General features: G+C 41.6%; 1 protein-coding gene and 1 long non-coding RNA gene across 22 annotated transcripts in view; both read left to right on the forward strand.

The window, feature by feature from the left end:
• ZNF536 (zinc finger protein 536) overlaps window positions 1-15,122 on the forward strand; it is a 347,101-nt gene that overhangs the window by 316,956 nt on the left and 15,023 nt on the right. The window lies entirely within an intron of this gene.
• LOC110352856 (uncharacterized) lies at window positions 8,655-13,950 on the forward strand. Its single transcript, XR_002402528.4, has 3 exons — window positions 8,655-8,898; window positions 10,267-10,334; window positions 12,535-13,950. It is a non-coding gene; the product is annotated as an uncharacterized lncRNA (long non-coding RNA).

Genomic DNA, 15,122 nt, shown 5'->3' on the forward strand with positions numbered 1-15,122 from the left:
ACATTTGTGACTGGTTTATAGATTATGATATAGGATACTGTTTGCATCCTTGCAATTTTATTCCAATTTAGAAACAGTACAAATATTATTTTTTACTTCAAAAATGGAGCCTTTGAGAATTAAACTTGTCTTTTCTCAATATAATTTTTTATGAGAATGCTTTAAATATGACTTTCAATATTTTTGAGGACTTTATTGAACATAAAGTTATTTTAACTAGGACGTAACTAGGTCTGTTTACCAAAGTTTCTTGCCAGACATATGTAGATGTTTTCCATGGTTAATTTAATGGTGTGAAATACGTAAAGATTGTTCTTCATAATATGAGATGTTTTGTAGAAGTAATAAATAATTGTAACAAACTCCGCTTCTGAGAAGTAGTGAAACATCTCAAACAGAAATAATAATGTTGGATCTATTTTCAAAAGACAGTAAAATTGTGATAAAACTCAAGATCTTCATGCAATTTCCAGTGACAAGGCAGGAGCTAGACAGAAATGCCTCACTGACAGGTCTTCCCCAGATCTGGGCTACTGTTACGTAGGAAAAAAAGAGTAATTTGCTATAGGGTACGTTAAGGGAGCTTTTAGTCTCCAAATCATCAGCTGCAAGTTTGTAAGCAGTTGGCAGGACAGCAAACATTCACAGCTTTCTTTTAATTCTTCATGTGAGCGAGCTCATGTGGAGGGAGTTTACAAGGTGGCACTCTCACCTCAAGAGGGCGAGAGCCTGCATGCCTGAAGCCGCTGCTGTGAGTATGGGTGGCGAGGAGGCAGCTGGCCAAGATGCACGCAGAAGCCAGGCAGGCACTTCAGGGGAACGTCGCCACTGAAACGGCATTTTTCACATGATAAAAGTTTGAGATAAAACACTAAGCAGAAGGCATCAGTCCAAACGGCTTCTCAAATCATGTGCATGGCAAACTGTTCTCAGTCTGTGGTGGCAGGAATTATATTCAGGGTGCTTAATTTCTGTGAACTTCTTAAAACCTAAGCAAGTGAGCTTTTCGTGGTAATCCCCGAGTCTGGGCAAGCAAAACCATGTACCCTTTGGATAGGGTAATTTCAAAATAGACAGAATCACTTTTGTTTGCTATTTTAAGGACTTTTCCAATCTTTCCTTGTGTGTACGTGCATGTATGCCAAGATAACCTTCAAAGCATTAAGGAATATCTGTATATGATAGCCACATGTAAAAATCAAATTGTCCCAAACGATGACAGGTATTTTAGCTAGAGTGCAGTCCAGGTGGTGAACTTCTTTGCACTGGAGATCACCAATTTAAATAACACAGAAAGGACAGATAATATGATGACCAATAATAGCATTTGTAGTTATCTATTAAAAATTAGAGTAAATAAAGTACTGCTACAGCATATGTGTATGTATATATTTTATATATATATATAGTTTTATATAAGGAAAACTGAGCAGGCAAGGCCTGCTTGCTGTAGTTTTTTCCTTGTGTTCAGAGCAGGCGGGCAAATGTTACTGCATCCATATGGAAATACTGTTTTTGCAGTAAGATCATAGGTGGTGTGGTAAAGAAAAATAGTTGTGTGACCTACAGACAGGTTCATAAGACCTTGTGTGGTTCAGCAGATCGTTTAGTGACAGCCAAGCGAGCCAGAACAGTCCGTCTGCTCTCTTCACCTACTCTTTCTGAACGGAGTAGATGTAGTGAGAACCATAAAGTCGAGGGCAAACACAGGCATTACTTTTTATTATGGCTGATTGAAAATATGCAACTATTACTGATTTTATGGAAGCCTTTTTTTTTTTTTTTCTTCAAAATAGCATGTTTTACCAAATATATCTGCTTACAAAGAATACTGCCTGTATTTAGACTCCCTGTAACTGCAGAGATGAAAAGTTCGGAAGTGCTCCTGGTGGTGCTTGTGGGAATCCTTGTTTGGGTTGCCATGACTTTGTTGTCCTCCAGAACCTGCTTTCCATAACCAAGCTAAGATGGGAGGAAGCTGGGTCATTGCTAGCACTGAGAGAGGCAATGCCATGAGTCAGGTCCCTGCAGATCAAGAAGCTGACTCCCAGAACATAAGATTCATGAAACAAGTGTATTACACTGGGGTTTTGATCTGTTTTTGTTGGTGGTGGTTTGGTTTGATTTTGATATGATGTTTAATTCCCTCTTCTACACTGTGCCTCACAAGACCGAGACCTTTTGGAGGATATATCAAATATATCCAGAGATCTGATTTTATCCCCTTGGCACATCAGGATGCCTCAATTTCCATTCCCCATGCAGCAATTTATTTTACCTCAATGTTTCTCAGTTCAGTTTGTGGATCTGATGCTGGCTAATATCTTGCCAATAATGAAGATACTCCCAAAAGAAGGCAACTCTGATCACAGTCCTGGTGGTCCACATGTGGAAACTGGTCATTAGAAGGGAACTGGAAGCAATAGGCACTAAACTATTGTTCTTCTGAGTCATCACAAAATACTTCTGTGCTGCAATTTCTGTTTCCAATCAGGTTTTCAGCTGGACATTTGCAGTCTGACTTTTTTCAACTAAAAAGTAAAATAATAATAAAGTTCTTTTCTTGGGAAAAGAACTCCATCCCCCCTTTCTTTTTACACTTCATGGTAATCAATCCCCAAGTTGGAATGCAATGAATACGTTTCATTGACTAATGTACAAGCGCAGATGAAATATCATTTTGTATTTTCAAGGAAAGATTTTGCTGTGAAAAGAGTGTGCATCTGAGTTTTATGGGCATTGATGTTGCCAAAGGAAAAAGCTGTATTGTACAGGGCCCTGGAAAATATATTAAAACTAAAAATTAATTCTTAATACAACTGTGCATCCTGCATTCAATCAAGAGCAGACTGAGTATGATAGTATTGGAAACCAAAGTGCAATTTGTTCATTTGCCTGAAAAAGCAGGTAAAATATCACTAGAATTGTATTCATCAATTGCTCAGAAGTCTGTACAATGCTTTTTACAGGAGAAAAAGCGGTTTTTAACATGTTGCTTCTCTAGAAGGAGAGGTTGGGGTATTGCAGGGAGGTGAAATAAACTTGGAGAAGCTTGTTGTTAGAATACTCCCTTCTGGTCCATGGCCAAACCATGGATCCAAGACCTAAACATGGGTGTTAGCAGACAGTAGGCAGGGATGCACAGGAACATATCTCCCTTCCAGGCAGCCAGGGTGATCCCAGTGCTTGCCAGTCTGCCCCTGCACTTTTGGTGCGCACTGGATTTAGGAAATCAGCTGCCAATCCCTGTGTGTTCACTGCCACACGTGGGCTCTGAGTCCCTGCCTGAAGAGAGAGCTGGCCTTGGGAAAGCAGCCCAACAAGTCACGGCTGTGGAAACACAGTGAGGAGCTGAAACACTGCCTCCAACCCATCCTCCCTGGGTGCCACAGAGGAATCCTGGCTTCTGGCTTAGTTGAGCACATCACAAGGAAATAGCTTGCATGAAGGGAATAATAATGTAGGCACTCACCTAACAGTTTTGGAAACGTTCACTAGTTAATTCTCATAATGCTTCTAAAAGATATGCTTCCAACACTACTAAAAGGTAAAAAGAGGCAGGAGGGTCTTAAGAGATATCTGTCTTGCCCCTGAGTGCATCAGGAGAAAGTTTGTCAAACTGAAATTAATATTACATGCAAAGAAGAGTGCTGTCAACTAACTTCCCAAATGCATCTTTATGTCTACCTAGTATAAGGCACAATCTGTAATTACTGCAATTGGGCCAGAGATCTTATCTGGAAATAGATAAGAGAGAAAGGAAGGAGGGGAAAAAATAGTAAAAATTGAAAGGAGGGGGGCAATGGAAGTCTTACCCCATACTTTCCAGCTAGTCTCATGAGGAAAAAGCAAAAAAAAAAAAAAAAAACCAACCCTTATTCAGGTACCTTTCATCAGGGCTAAACCCAGAGGTGTGGAGTGCTGCCCTCAGAGTGTGGTCAGCAGCAGCCTGCAGGCCCTGGGAAGAGGTAGGGGCTCACAGCTGGACCATGACAGCTCTGACACGAGAGGGTCAGCACGGTCACCGGGACAGCATGGCCCTGTTGTTTCACAGGGAAGAGACAGCGCTGGCTGTGCTTCCCCTCAAAGCAAGTGACAGCCTGTTAATGGTGACTGCAGATGCGTCTGTGTCAGCTGCAGGGAGAACAAGCGTTTGCTCTCAGATCCCAGATGGGTGGCACGCGCCACCGTCAGGGTGGTCCTTCCTGGTGGCTGCTCTGGCTGCCTTCTGCCTCCCACACCTCTCTTCAAGCTCTCCCCAGTCTGTCTAGGCTACTACACGTATGCATGGACCTAGATCTGAGCTATTCAAGTCTTTTGAATGGTTAAATACATGGTGAAGTACTTCGTAACGCGCTCTGTATGCATCACATGTGTATGTGCAGTGCTGAGGGCAAGCGCTCTTCTTAAGTATGAGATGGTGGCCAGGCCTTTAACATTTAGGAAACAAAGAAATATGTTGCTAGTCGAAGCATTTTAATAAATAGACCAAAGTAGAGACTTCACGTAAGTATGGTTTTATTACATTTTGGAAGATGAACTTTCAGAAAGCTGGAAGTAAGGCAATCTTGTGACCTAAAATAATTAACAAGCTTCCTTCTGTCTAGGGAAAATAATGAAACAGATCATCTCAGACTCATTTCATAAAGAATTAACAGTGGAAAACATAATTAATGCCAATCAATATATATTTCCAAAAACAAATCTTGTCACATTTGGTGTGATTTTTTTTTTTTTTTTTTGATGGGATTTTAAGTCAGTTTGGTAAAAGTAGCAATGTTGAGGTAGCAGACTTCTCTATGCTTTTGCTTCTCTGCAATGTGATGTTTTGATTACTGCAGGTACACTGATTCCAAATTAATGAACGGTTCCAAATTAATACTTGGAAATTAATATATGGTGCATATTGAATGGATTAAAGATTGCCCATCTAGTAGGGAGCTCTGACACTGGAAATGTGGATTCAGTGCTCCACTAAACTCCAGCACCTCAGGTTTTGTTCCTGGCTGCCACCGCCTCCTGGCGTGACCCCAGGAGTGCTGGTCACCTCCAGTGCTGCTTTAGAAACCAGAAGCATAGTGCAATACTAGCATCCAATCCCTTTCCAAAATCGGTTCAACACTTACTGTTGGAAAACATTACAGATTTTATAAAAAATATTATTTATATCTATATAATATATAGATATTATAAAAGGGGTATTTAATTGTGAGTCCTGAACAGTCCAGTTTTTTTGCCTGTATTTTTCTGTTTCTTTTTTTTTTCTTTTTTAAATCAGTTGCACAGTGGAAAATCTGGCTACTCGCAGAGCTTGCTGCTAGTGCAGAGGCTGTGGTTAACGAGCAGACATGTGGAGGCAGGACAGTTATCCACATCCCTCTGTACCAAGTTGTGACTCTGGGCATTGGACACAATCACATAGAAGAAATTTATTTAAAGACCAATGTGAGTTCACAAGTCACACTTAAAGAAGGGTTATACATTTCACTGCTGAGCAGCAGGACTTCTTAAAACAGCGCAATGCTTGTGGGGAGCGTATACTTGGAGAACATGCACTTGTTGGCTGTGGCGTTAGTGCAATCCTGCAGGTCTCAGCAGAGCCTGCTGAAGACTGTGATCTCTGCAGCTAATGCTGGCATGGTCTCCACTTCCATGGCTGTATTGGCCTTACAAAGACAGGATTGTTTGAATGGGTTTGGAGACAAGCTACAAAAATGCTCAACTACACCAAATATGCCTTGGAGAAGATCCCAAGGCTCACCTTCAGTGTATCCAAGTCCAGTTCTGCCATAAAGACATAGCCTTTTTCTGAAAGTTACGCTCTGTTTCAGCCCCCACTCTCCAGCTCAATGGACCAGCTAATTCTGGGAAGTTCCCTAGGCTGCAGGAGTAGGGAGGTCAAGAGTGACCTCAGTAGTGCCTTCTGGCTTTATAATCCAGGAATTGAGTCAGTTAGTGATGTGATTTATCTATTTTTTTCTGATTAATTCTGTGTGTTGCTGGCACCGGCCCCGCTGCCCCCTGGCCCTCCTGGGCATGCTCCATAGCCCAGCCTTGTCCTACCCACCAGTTTTGCATCACGGGAAGCTTCATCCTCATGAGATGTGGAGTGGAAGACTTGTGCCAATGCTTGGGCTTTATTGTGCGTGCCAAAAGGACAGCACCATACTATTTCTGTTGTTAAATATCTGATTTTTGAAGTTGGCAGTGTGTGCAGAGGAGCTGGAAGTATGACCTGCCAGCAAGGAGCAGGAGCTGGTGCAGGACCAGCCACGCACCAGAGACTGCTGAAGGCCCAGGCGAGCAACACTGGCCTCTCCTGAGGCACAAGGGATGGGACGACGTGCAAACCCTGCTACCAGCCCAAAGCTGCAGGGCTGGCAGGGGCCTCAGGCTGTGCTCTGCGGCCTGGGGAGGCTGCAAAAGGTCACAAACCTCCTGACCCTAATCGCCTTGATATAGAATAACAGAAGTTAGGATGTATTTCTCCTAAGCCAGCCAGTAGCTACGCAAAAGCTAACACTGAAAGAATGAGCAAAGCCCCGCTGCCAGCCATGCTACCTAAATTACTTCCCACAGTGTCGCACGACATGGGGCTCAACAGCCCTCCGCCATCCCAGCGGGTCAGGCAGCTCCGGCCTGTCCCCTGTAGCCTTCCCCGACCCCGAGGCCCTCGGAGGCTCGGGGGCGGCCGCCTTGCGCCCCCGGCTCTGCTCGGCGCCCCCCTCCCCTGCGCGGCTGGGGGCGCGGAGCGGCCGCGGGGGCGCCGGGACCGGAGCCGGGGCCTGGAGGCGGCCCCGCGCTGCGCTGCGTCGCCCGCGCCTCGTGGTGTCGCTGCAGACCGCCCCGCGGCGCCCTGAGCTGCGCGAGACCCCCACGCGGCCCTCTCAGTTCTGGGGTGCTCGGCCCTCTCCTGCTGCTGAGCTGGCCGCTGGTTCCTAGCCTTGTTCCTCCTGCAACCTTCTCTCTCTCCACCCCCCCCCCGCCCCTCCATTTTCTTTTTGAAGATTATTCCTGCTTAAATTTGCATGGGATTCTTAATGCGGCTTTCAGGTGTTAATATTTATTTGCCACCGTTTCAAAGCTGTGGGGGTAATACAAAGGGAAACTTCAGTCTATGTGTGCTGAGCAGCAGGCATTACATTGTCCTCATGATCCAAAACACAGGCTGATCTTCATATTTTTCTTAATAACAGTTTTTTAGTACCCTGTCAATAACTAAATCTTCTACTATAAAACTAAGAAAATAATTTTCAAATTCTATTTTAAACCTTCAGTCTTTCAGTGCATACTCAACCCAAGTTTCCTATAGTCACACTTTATGGAGTTGTGTTCAAAGAAAAACAAGTGAATCGAGCCTAACAATTGCACAATGTAAGGTATTTTCATTTCCCTGTTATCCTTTTTATTAGTTTGCCTTCTAGTTCGTAAGTGTAGGTAGTTTGTGCTGATTGCCATTTGGAGAAAAGCAGTGATATTGACAGATATCATAAATATTTGTTTATTTGAATTCAATGCAAAGAATGAGATATTTTTTTCAGAGAATTTATGAGTGCACACAAGGGCAGAAAAAGTGTTCATAATCGTGTATGTCACTTACCCAAAGAGTGTGATTGTATGTGCGAATTAGACAACTGCATGCACATGCTAAATAGGATATTTGTGTGTGCAATTACTTAATTTGCAGGTATAGATTAAGTTAGTCCAATTAATCACTATGATAGGCCAATTTTACACAGTTGTGAATCTACTGGCATTAGAGATGTATCCCTAGAAATCCTGAAATAACCTTATAGGGAGACAGGCCCAACTTGTGCATAAGTCAAGTGTGTGCTTTTTTTTTTTTTTTTGGGGGGGGGGTGGAGGGGGGGGGAGAAGAAGAAGAAGAAAAAAAAAAACACTCAAAAAATGGATTACATAATATCTGTTGTTACCACTTTTGAGGATCTGAGGAAATTTTATTTATGAAAACCAGTTATAGCTTTACAATATGTGATCAATTGCTGTTAAGATGCATACGTTATAACAATACTTCTCATGTGTGGAGCCTTTTGTTTGGGCTAATTAGGGTGATGATCATGGATTCAACCTGTCTTAAATCTCAGATGTATGAAGTGGGAAGATTAAGGACATTTGTTCATAATTAGGATTCCTAAATGGAAATCTGGGAAACGCTTCTTAGAATATTTATAGTCTTGTACCAATGAGGCTTCTCATTGTGCACACAGAGTGTGAGATGAATATTGCATTTATCGTATAGTAGCCCCGAGTGCGGTTTGTTCTGTGTGTTGCTTTCAAACCTGGTCTAGCATGTGTATTCTCTGTGCAAGGAGCCATCAAAATTAAAAAGCAGCTTCATAAAAGGTACCGTATGTCACATAATATAGTTTCAGTTCTTTGGGGACATGCTGTTTGTCAACCAAATGGTGCCCTGTGTAGCCCTGTGGACATGTCCTCCTATCCCTGCCTTCCCCCAGCATCAAGGTTGCCAACAGGAGCCACTCACACCCCTGGTGCCCATTAAGCCCAAGTAGTCCCGTGCACACTCAGGGCTGGAAGGCAGTAATCACTGAAGGAAGCTTTTGCAGGTTTATTTAGGAAAATTCTTGCTATTATTATTTATTTATTTTTTCTGCATCTGTTATTTTATTTAATGTATGTGGCCAAAATCTAGAGCTTCTCCACCCTAAACATCTCTGATATTGAGGAGCACCAGCTGAACTTTAATGGTCATTACTGCAGGCCACTTGGCCAACAAGCCTGGTGCGACTAGGGGCTGCATGTAACATGGCTCCCTTCTGATGCAGAGGTAGTGGCAGGTTTTGCCGGAAGACTTGTGGTGCCAACAGTACTGGGGCCAGGGAAAGATTTTGCATTGAGTCAGGTGAAGCCTCACAGGTCAGTGTTCAACATGCTTGATGAGTAGCTGGGCTTGGGCTGCCCACCTGGTGCTTCATGCTCATATGTGTGTGAGGAAGCTGGTGCAAGAGATGGCTTTGTGTTCCCATCCCAGCTTAGCAGGTAGGGCAGCCAGCAGGCCCGCCAGCCCATTGCCATAATGTTCAGGACTGTGGCCAGCCCAAAGGCACAGCAGCCGGGCTTGGTCTGCCCTGAGTATAACTAAACCACACAGCCTGCTCCTTTGGGTAAAGCAGCTTGAGGAAAAAGGCAGCAGAATTGCAGAGCATATGGGACCTGTACAATACATGTGATTTTTCTTCAAAGTAAAGAAGCAGAGCTATTTTTGACCTTTTTTTTTTCCTTTTTTTTTTTTTTTTTCATGGCTAGGAAATATGTTGCTATGTTGTGTGTACTTGGTGTGTATGTGTACATATATATATATATATATATATATATATATATATTTCTATGGTGTACTTTTTTTTTTTTTTCCAAGAGGACAAAGGGGGAAGGGGACAAGAAGGGAAAGCTGTGGTTAAGGCATGAAGAAGCAATATTTCTTCCAAAATATGATCTTTAATGTGTCAACATTTAAATGTGAATTGTTCTGATCAAATATTTACTGCTATCAGGAGCTGTGTAGAACATTAATCTTAATTTGTTTTTCTTTTTCTCAAAAGCAATGACTCCAACATAGCTAGGAGATCTGTGTCTTTAAAAATAAATAATGTAGCAGAACGGCATATTCTTTGGTATCAAAATGCTAGCCTGTGGCATCTTCTGCAACTACAAAGCAGTGTCGAGCGAACTTTCTTCCCTTTTTATTAATAATTCCCTAAATCAATGAGGAACCTTTAAAAGTTCCCTTTCATTTTGCTCCTGCACTCCTCTCAGCTCCAGCTCTTGCTCACACTGGCTCATTTCCCGCCGCGTCTTATGCATTTGTATAAATCTGTGTGTGTAATTTCAGGAGTGTGAGCTGCAGCCTGCTAATTCTACATGCAAATACAAAGCGAGTTTTCTCTCTTCTGTTTGATTATTTTGGTCAGCCTAGGATATTTTTTTATTTTTTTTATTTTTTTTCCTGAAGGTGGCAGTGAAAGAAAAAAAATAACTCCCTTTGAAGATTTAGGAATTTTATTACAAAACAGACGGACAAGTACTGTATTTTCCCATTTCCCCTTTTGCCTATGAGCGCTGACAATGGAAACTACAGCTCCTATAAAGTGCTGATCAAATTGTGAAAAGGTGGCCTTTCCCAGCAGCATGGCACAATCTAGCATTATCACAGCTTATAAATAAACGGATGGGCTGAGCCACTTGTTTTTTGTTTTTGTTTTTTTTTTTTTCTTTTTTTTCTCTTAGTCCTTACCAAGATAATTGAGGATCATAATGGTGGGAAAGGACTGCAGTCATCATTCGCTTCCTGTCAGGTATCAGTACTCATCTTCGTGTCATCCGTCACCATTGAACCACTGTGTCATCTTTCCTCAGCCTTCAGCGCCGCTCCTTCTCATCGTGTTCATTATCTCTGGCTCAGACCAAGCCCCCTCCCCCAGCCTCTGTAAATGCATCTTTGTGCGACTCAGTCTTCTGATTATGAATCGATGATCATGTGGTGTAAGAGAGATAGATGGCTTTTAGTTCCATCTTGTCTTCTCTAATTGTAAAATATTAGTTACATTAGACTGTGTCTTTTGATTAATGGAACTTATTTGGAGTGGCTTCTCCCAGCCCTCCCCCTTCCAAAGTCCTCCACTGACTTTTGAGAATTGAGTGATTTCACTTAAAGCAGACAAATAGGCCCTTCAGCAAGGAGATAGCTTGGCTCTAATATTGTGGGCAAAGCGAGCTCGCAGAGACAGAGGTGTGTGTGTGTGTGCACGCATGCGCGCATGTTTTTGAAGAAAGGCTTCAACTCTGGCTAGACAAACACAGACCATTTATTACCATATGTACAGTAATGCTATTTTGCAAATCCAGCAATTCTTATAAAGCTGCAAAACAGGACATAAGGCTGAATGTGGTTTTTTTTTGTTGTTGTTGTTTTTGTTTTTGGTATTAAATTAATCTTAGGAATTAGGAGCATTCTTGCATTCAGTTTGGATGGAACAGGTCAGTTCAGAACTTTGATATATTAATGCTAGCATAAACTGTTATCTTAATACTCTCCTTTATACTTACAGGACATATCATCAACCAAATGTCTCTTCCTTGTACATCTGACACTGTGAGACATTCGTCCTTTAATACAGAACTTATCTTATTTGGCACTATTTACCTAAACATGGTCTGTTGATAAAGTCCTTGCTGTACAAATGGAAAGGCAGTTGACTAAATTCCTTATTATAAATAATCACTGTCTATCTTTCAGTGTAAATTCAAGGACATGTTCACTTTCAAGCTATCAGTTCAATTAGAAAAGGTCTATTCACTGTCGATGTCTATATCTCATGGAAATAGGAAAGCACAGTTAATAAACAAATCAAACTGTTTTAAAAAAATAACACTGTGGATTATGAATTCTGAAGCCCATGCTGATGGCAACACTGTCAGGACACATGCTATATAAAAATATATGCACACAGTTTAATCTAAATTTTTTTATGCTACCTTCAGGATTTAAATTTGACCTTTGTGTCTTATTTAAAGAATAAGTTTGTGCTTGCATAAAATGCTAGCTAAGCCTTATTCGATTTAGTTCTTTGTGTTAAAGAAAGGAAAACTGGTGCAGGGCTGTGAACACCCATGCCATGCTCGGAGCTGAGGAGGGCTGCCCACACTGGGCGGTGAGGCAGGAGGGGAGGCTCAGGCTACTCTGTCACCCGCGGTGCTGCAGGTCGTGCTGCAGCTGCACGCTCAGGGCACTTACCTGTATCTGGAAGGCTCTAACTGTTGTAGCCACATGATTACAGAAAAATCTCACTCCTTTCCTTTTAGGAGAAAGTAATTTTCTAGCATTTGCTGATATGGGAAATGCTTGAAAGCAGGACTCCAGAAAGCTGGAAAAAGTCCAAACAGAAACCCAGAAAAACTTTATTATTGTTATTATTGTCATAAAATCTTATTATGTTGATCACATCTTATGGAATTTAAAGGAGATTTTTCAGCGGCCTCAGCCCTGATACCCAAACGTTGTAGATGGGAAGGGCTCTGTGCACAAAGTTGAGCCCTGCTCTCCTGCATCACCATGCATCTCCAGTCCTGTGTTCGTCTGAGATCGGGATTTGCTCCAGATGAATATTTCCACACAGTATTTACCATCACTGGAGGAGTGATTATATTTAATGGCAGAATTTCAGTTGTGTTCTCAATATATATTGAGTTGACCTTTAAGTTAAACCACAAATTATTTTTTTTTTTACTTGTCTGTTTAAGTACATTAACAGCCCTCTTTGTGCTGATCAGCATATCAGTGGATAGGGAAAAGTTACCTGGGTCGGATTGTTTGTTGAAATCAGAGGAATTGCATGGCTTCTTGAGAAGGCAAATATTTTGTCCCCTCTAACTACTGTATACATTAGTTTTGTTGCAAAATGATTTTGGTTTATACACAGAGACATCCACGTGGGTATCAGTTTTCTTGAAAGCCCAGAGCCTGACATTGATTTCATATAAATAAACCTTTCCTAGAAGCTGATGGAAGCCGATGAAGTTTGCTCGAGATGGATCAGCTCTCCCATAGGCAGCAGGGTTTGACAGCACTGCTAGGTGCTGGTGCCACGGATGTTTTCTTCTTTTTGCTACCTATGTGAACAACACGCTGCGCTTGACTTCGTTTCTGCAGAGATAGATGAGGATCGCTTTTACTCATTACGCTCAAGGTTCATTATCATGGACTTCTACAATTTTATGGATGGAAAAAACAAAACAAAACAACCTCAGTACTGTATGTTACTGTCCTCTGTATATTACATATATATATATATTATTATTTTTTTTACCATCTGGTGGATTTGGTACATATTGATCACGTGGCCTTTGCTGCATGCCATCACTGTTGGTGAGGTGGTTGGGTAAGATCTAACGCCATCCCTCAGCTCCGGGTCTGAGCCCTGCTCATGCTGGCCAGTTGCAGCGTTTGTTGGTCTATGTGACAACCAGCTGGGCTCAGGGGGACCCACGGTGATGTTAGAATTGCCACCCTCCCAATTAGCTGCCAATGGCCTCCCACTGGCAGAGGTAGCTCTGGCAGCGCTGCCGGTGCAGGTGATGGGTCTGGTGTCCTCCTCAGAGCCTCCATCCTTCTGCACCAGGAACCAATACCATGTAAAGATAAATGCAAGAAAAAACACAAAAGGAATGTGGGTTCAAAATGAAACAGTGGCATGTGTCAGCTTTTAGCCCCAAGACAATCTTCATGTATCTTTTGATGAATCTTTTTAAGTAATGGTTAGATGATGAGGCCTTGGTTCAGAGGCAACTTACGCTCGTGAACCATGTGACCATGTGTGCATTCCCACACGCGTCTGCGGGATGACTTACAGGCTTTATATTATGCATAACCTTCAGTAATTTGCTGAATCAGGGCCTAAATACTGAAATAATCTTTAATCGTGCTGGCTTCACAATGAAACTCTAGAAGCCACATTTCCCTCTTAGTGTCTTTCCATAAGACTCATCAATGATAATGGAGTTACATTAGGCACATCTAAAGTTAATTATACAGTTACGTCCCTCTTGGCCCCTGTTTGTCAAAGAGAATAGGATAAAAATATTCTGTTTTCTAACATCTATTTTTTATTTTCATTTGGATTTTGGTCAGCAAATGAGATAACAGAGTAAAGGGCACACTAAGAAGACCATGGGCCGGTGGGTCTGGATATTTGTCAGCTGTGAACGAGCTTGGGAAATGTTGTGTTAAGAAAACCTGCAGAAAAAAATAATCTATACAAGCCAAAGGAAATGGAATATTTAAGGAAGTTTGTTAATAAATGGTAGAAAAGCTCTTCTTTTGTAAAATGGCTTTAAGGTGTGCTGACTTATATCAGAGTATGGGTCTAAAGTTATGCTTTGACTGGTAAAATAAATGCTAGTGCTCACTAAAAAGTCAGGCATTTATAACATAGAGACGAGATGAGTGAAGCAGTAGATCTACAAATTCTGCACTTCACTGCAGGTTCAAAAAAAGAAATGTAGTTTTCTATTTATGTATTTATTTAATTAATTTTTAAAAATTGTCATTATTGTTATTGTTATTTTTGCCATGATCTCACAGTTAAATACGGTGAACCCAAATCCTCTATCACAGGTGCAGGTATCTGAATGTTTCGCTTTTGGTATATCTGCACAGTATGGAGGGATGCCAGGTTTCTGTGGGGATCCAGTAGCTTTGACATACTCCAGTTTACAATACCTGAAGTGTGCTCAGCTGCTAATGCATTTTGCATGCAAGATCACTGTGCTTCAGTGTGACAGCTAAGAAAAATGTAATTTTTATTTTCAATTGGAACAGGATATGATTTTGCCAAAAAAAAAAAAAAAAAAAAAAAAAAAACCAAAACAAACAACAAACAAAAAAAAATTATTATTTTTTTTTTGTTAAAGGTTTATTTCACAAGAGGCCAGTCAAAAACCATCTAGTATTTAATAAAGTCAGATTCCTTCCTGTGCATTCCTGTGTGACCCTGTGGAAGCCGGTGGGAGCTGCGTATGAATACTGAGGGCAGGATTTTGCCCTTAGGACTGAATTTTCCCACCGACTATTCTTTTAGACTGTCTTTTGATTAACAATCTGTTTGCAGTAGGCTAGGGCCGGAGAGGTGGTGTATACCCCACTGCTCAAGTCTGTGGCAAAATATTCTACGGAGAGCTACTTAATAAAAATCAACTTGCTCCACTAGTCATTGAGAAATACCTCAACTGTTAGCAATCAATTGAGGGCTGAGTTTGGAGGAAAAAAAAAAAAAAAAAAAAAGCACAAAAGGACATCAAAGAGGTTCTCATTCCTAGTCTATTGCTCTATTTAAGGGTCCTATAATTCGGTGAGGTTGTGTGCTAAATAATTTGTAAGCCTTCAGAACATCCAGGTTATTGTTTGTGGACAGATGGTGCATCACATTTTATTGCTTATTCCTTCTGTGGTTTCTCATATGCAGGACTGATGTGCACTCTGAAGTCTTTGTTTCCTTGCTAAAATCTCTAATCTAAAACAGGCAATCAAGCACACAGACAGTGCTTCAGAAAGCATAATCATAGTTTTAAAGGGGGAGGGGGGAGGA

The sequence above is a fragment of the Anas platyrhynchos genome, chromosome 12, assembly GCF_047663525.1.
Source record: "Anas platyrhynchos isolate ZD024472 breed Pekin duck chromosome 12, IASCAAS_PekinDuck_T2T, whole genome shotgun sequence".
Taxonomy (NCBI): Eukaryota; Metazoa; Chordata; class Aves; order Anseriformes; family Anatidae; genus Anas; species Anas platyrhynchos.